This window comes from Papio anubis, chromosome 3 (assembly GCF_008728515.1).
Source record: "Papio anubis isolate 15944 chromosome 3, Panubis1.0, whole genome shotgun sequence".
Taxonomy (NCBI): domain Eukaryota; kingdom Metazoa; phylum Chordata; class Mammalia; order Primates; family Cercopithecidae; genus Papio; species Papio anubis.
Window position 1 is genome coordinate 141,461,099 of NC_044978.1, and position 6,000 is coordinate 141,467,098.

Genomic DNA, 6,000 nt, shown 5'->3' on the forward strand with positions numbered 1-6,000 from the left:
AAGGTTTACTAACTAACCTTTATCTGCCATTTATTAGCCTTCCCACAAGTTGCTGCCTGTACAGAGTCAGTTCTTTTCCTTTGATTTCTCACTTCTCTAAAAATTTGCTATTTTTTTGTTGAAGATGCTATGTAAACTGGAATCAAAACCATCTGAGAACTACTCATTCCTTGGGTGTCTTCTGCATATCCGTTAAATACACAAATTTTTAAACTTCTGTTTGTCTTTTTTGTGTTAATCTGTCTTTTGTTACAGGGGTTCACTTCAATCCTATGGGGTTTATTTTTCTCCTACACAACTTAATCTCAACTGGTTCCAAAAACTTTCTACTTTTGTTGCCATTTTTCTGTAAAATATTTCAACATAAATGGTTAAAACATTCAATATAACACTAAAGTTGAACTTCTTGGATGGTAGAATATAGTATTTAAATGTAATTAAAATAATTTTAATTATTTTTAAATTTTTATTGTCCCAAATATAAGTATTAATTATTAAAAGTGTGACAGTATAGCACAGGTTAATATAATTAGTTTTGTTACTATACACATGTGAAATTCAATAGATGATAGCTTTCGATTGAAGCTGGTGGAAGGACTAGTATCCACAAACCAAAAATAAAGTTCTAAGGCTCCCCAACCATCTGAATGCAGCGCCTGATAGCCAGGGCTCTTAAAATGTAACTGTTGTGGGGTGAGGAGAAGGGGGAGGGATAGAATTAGGAGATATACCTAATGTAAATGACAAGTTAATGGGTGTGGCACACCAACATGGCACATGTATACATATGTAACAAATCTGCATGTTGTGAACATGTACCCTAGAACATAAAGCATTAAAAAAAAAATTAACCCAAGAGACTGTTTCAGGCCATGAAGGGAAGTGGAGGTCGAACATACCTCATTACACCTCTACTGCGCTAACATCAATACAGACTTTAAGTCTGATAAGAAACATTTTACAACCTATTCTCTCTGAAGCCCGCCAGCTAAAAGTTACATCTACCTGGTAAAATTTTGGTTTCTACCACCTCTTATAGCAACCCAGACATTCCTTTCTATTGATCCTAGGTCTTCGGATACACTCAACCAATTTTCAACCAGAAAATATTTAAATTTACCTGTAGCCTGGAAGTTCTTGTCCTGAGCTGTCCCACTTTCTGGACCAAACCAATGCATTTCTTAAAAGTATTTGATAGATGTATCATGCCTCCCTAAAATGTGTCAAACCAAGCTGCACCCCAACCACCTTGGGCACATGTTCTCAGGACCTCCTGAGGGTTGTGTCATGGGCCATGGTCATTCATATTTGGCTCACAATAAATCTCTTCAAATATTTTACAGCTTGACTCTTTTCGTTGACATATCTTTTGGCTTTTTCTGCAAGTATATGTATGATGTTGTCACCAAGCTTATTACTTGAATAGTAAATATCCAAGGTATATATCTACGTTCTTTTTAAGTCCTGGACTTTACCATTTGCTCCACAATGGTGTGGAAAATTAAGTGAAATAATCCCTCAAAATGAAATTTTGTACACTGCTTGAATAAAATGCTTTCTGAACATTTTTAAGGTTCTCATCAGACTATTGGTCTCAACTATATATTTTATTTCTAATGCTTTTGCATGCACTTGCTTGTTTACATAATCACTTGTCTGCATTTCAGTTTTCATTTGATTCATTTTTTCAGTGTGACCATGGAGTAAAATGGCAGGAGGATCTGTGGACTGTGTATCATGTAAGAAATATCTGTACTCTCAAGGTACAGCCATTTGATTACTTCAGCAGTTTCCAGCAAACTATTTTCTCTGTTAGTAACCACTGCTTATTACTCATTCGGGTCATCATAGATTTGTTAAGATTTTCTCTTTCTTTCAAGTAACCTTTTTACATGCAGCAGCTATTATTATTTCTTAGTTGAAGATCTTGTATAAGTTGAACATCTCATATAAGAACAGTTTCTGAAATCTCTAAAGTCATGACAAAATTTCAAAACACAAAGCACATTCTAAATGACATCTTGTATGTTTATTTATATTTGAAAATGTATCTTTGCTTATTAACATAAGGGAAATATCACGCCTTATTTATGCAAATGATTGATAGTGTGCTTTTGTATACCCACATGATACCATGACTACTACTCACAGGTAAATTCAAGGATGTCAGAAATAACTTGGAGTCAGCATTTGCCCATTCTGTCCTCCGAACTGTAAAACCTGAAGCTGAAGGTGAATAGTACCTTTAGCACTGAACACTAAAACAGAATCCCAATTCCCATTCATTTCTGGTTTATATGGATGTCAAGGTTTTGTGAAACACACTTTAAATAGGAGAAATAAGAAAACATGGTTGGTATTAAAGATGAAAATTTTTTTTAAAATTTTACCTACTATAAATCAAATTCGTATGTAAATGAATGCAAAATGAATTCAATAGGCTTTTAACAAGTTTTATCCTATTTAGGGTTAGGTATTTGATCTTTAACACTAGAAAAGTCCTCAGGGTAATTTGTAGTTGTTGAGACAGAAGCCTAGTTTGTTATCATCCCTCTGCAGCGGCTTAATAAAAATGCCTCAGACATTTTCTAAGCCTAAATACAATGTGCATTTTCATTCTTCTATGTGAGTAATTTTTAATTTTCTTCTTTACTTCAAGTTTCTGAATTTATTATTTTTCTATAATTCTTCCTAATTTCTATAGCAAACTGTTTTTATAATTGGAAAAGAACTATATACATTATATAAAATTTACTTTCATAAAATGAAAATTGTTATATGTATTATGAAATAAAAACTATAGCTAATATAAGGCTTTAAATAAGCTCTACAACTCAATAGCAGATTTATTCCCCCAAACCGCACAAGTAACAGACCAGTTCTGTTAATTCTGTCAGATGCCTAAAGTCAAATAAAACAAGAGATAGCTTTAAATCACCATGTATGAAATCTGAAGAGAAAAGGAGGAAAAATTAAGTGTTAGCTATAAAGGCTGCATGGCAGAAACAAGGCTTTATTATATATTTATTATTAACATAGTAATCATTTTAAATTATAATATAAAGAAAAAATGGAAATATAAACAAATTTTAAAGTTTTGAACTTTAAAATTGAAATTGTCTGCACTCTTCTATGAGGAGAAAAAGACAATTAAAACAATGGTATTTGATTATAAATGAATAAATTTTAAAATGTCCTCAATATCTATGTATCCACACATATTAATTATCATTTTCTTCATCTACAGGAAGCATGGCTTAGTGGAAATTATATAGCATTATGAACTAATGTGGTAGGCCAGGTCTCACTAACAGCTCAACAGGCAGGCCTCTATGACAAATGTTTTGGCACTGACTGAGTGGTTAAGTTAAATATTAAAAGCTGATAGAGCCAGTGCCCTTATACAAAGGCTGGAATGTAACAAAAGCCCACCAAGAGTTTTGTATAGGCTTTCCCTGGGCCTTGACACATGACAGGATAATGAAGGAATTGTTAACAGGACCCCTCTAGGATTAAACAAGCTTTATTATGTATCTGAACAATCTTCCATTTGCCATGGAAGGTAACACATTTACTAATTCCAGGGATTGGGACGTGGATAGTTTTGAGGGGCCTTTATTCTACTTATCACAGGGTATTTCATGTGACTGCAGTTGAGGAATATAATTGTTAATCGCTAAGAAATAATAATTATGTGTTTAAATAAACTCATGAAACTCTCTGTCAAAAAATGTCACTTCTAGAGAGCCAAAGTATACAACTATTGTAGAAGGGAAAATATTTCTTTCTTCACCCATTGCAAGGTTCATGGCTGACATATCTGAAATAAAAGACAGATTGACAAGAGGAAAACATACAAATTTATGCAATATAAGTTTTATGTGACATAGGAATCTTCAGAAATAAAGATAGAAAAGACCCAGAGAAAATAATGTATCTTTATAGACAGTTGTAAAAAAAAAAAAAAAGTATGATTGGCAGACAAAAGAGTATGACTTAATGATAATAAATTGAGGGGAACTCAGCAAGGCCTTATTGTTCAGATTCTTTTTGGCATCTCTGTGTCAAACTCCATCTCTCTGGGTATAGGACGGAAACTTGTCATATGAAGGCCTTTAGGAGAAGAGAGGGATTACATCAGAGAGTAACCTTCCCAGGTTTTATGGTTTGCTTCAGGGTGAAAGGGGCTGGGAGAATTCTGGTTTTCATGATCCTTTTCAGGAAAAAAGTGGTGGGAGGAGGTCAGAAAGACCTTTCTGTTTCTGTGGATTTTTAACTTTCTTTCGGGTTAAATGATTAAGTATGCTAAGATGCTGTATTTTGGGATGGTGTTTCTTGCGTCCCACTTCATCACTATTTTAAGAACTCTAAGAAGTTTCCAATGTATATGTAAAAAATTTTATTTAATAGTTAATCTTCAAAGAGAAAAGAGAGAAGGTTCAAATAAGGACAATCAGAAATGACAAAGGTGAAATTACAAATAAATCACATGGAAATATAAAAGATCCTCAGAGACTATTATGAATGTTTCTATGAATTACAAACTAGACAATTTAGAAAAAAATAAATTAATTTTTGGAAACACACAAGCTCCCCAGATTGAATCAGGCAGAAATCAAAATCCTGAACAGACCACTAATGAGTTCCAAAATTGCATCAGTGATTAAAAAAAAAAAAAAACCTATTAATGAATAAAAGCCCTGGACCAGATAGACTCAGAGCCCAATTTTCCCAGACATACAAAGAAGAGCTGGAACCAATCCTTCTGAAACTATTCCGAAAATATCAAGGAGGAGTGATTTCTCCCCAACTCATTCTACAAAGTCAGCATCATTCTGATCCCAAAACCTGGCAAAGACACAATGAAAAAAGCAAACAACAGGCCAATATCTAAATCCTCAACAAAATACTAGCAAACCAAATCCAGCAGCACATCAAAAAGTTAATGTACCAAAATCAAGAAGGTTTCATTCCTGGGATTTAAGGTTGGTTCAACATATATGAGTCAATAAATATGATTCACCACACAAGCAAAATTAAAAACAAAAACCACATGATCATCTCAACAGATGCAGAAAAAGCTTTTGATAAAATCTAACATCCTTTCATGAGAAAAACCCACAACAAATGGGGCATCAAAGAAACATACCTCAAAATAATAAGAGCCATCTATGACAAACCCACAGCCAACAACACAGTAAACATGCAAAAGCTGAAAGCATTGCCCTTAAGAACTAAAACAAGACAAGGATGCCCACTCTCAACACTTTCATTTGGCTTAGTACTAGAAGTCCTAGCCAGAGCAATCAGGCAAGACAAAAAAATAAAAGGCATTTAAATCAGAAAAGAAGATGTCAAATTATCTCTCTTCACTGACAGTATGATTCTATATCTCAAAACCCCTAATGGCTCTGCCAAAGAGCTCCTAGAACTGATGAATAACTTCAGTAAAGTACTAACACGCAAAATCAATATATAAAAATCTAGCATTTTCATATAGCAATAAAGTTTAAGCTGAGAGTGAAATAGAGAATGCAATCCCATTTACCATAGCCACACACACATACACACAAATCTAGAAATATATCTAACCAACGAGGTGAAAGATCTCTATAAGGAGAGTTACAAAATACTGCTGAAAGTAATCATAGATGACATAAACAAATGGAGAAACATTCCATCCTCATAAATAGGAAGAGTCAATATTGGTAAAATGGCCATGCTGCCAAAGGCAAGTTACACATTCAGTGATATTCCTATCAAACTACCAAAGTCATTTTTCATGAAATTAGAAAAAAACTATACTAATACGTATGGAATGAAAAAAAAAAAAAAAAAAACAAAAAAAAAAGCCCAAATAGCCAGAGCAATCCTAACAACACAGAACAAAGTTGGAGGCATCACATTACCTGACTACAAACTATACTACAAGGCTACCAAAACAGTATGCAACTGGCACAAAAACAGGCATATAGACTAATGGAACAGAATAGAGAACCT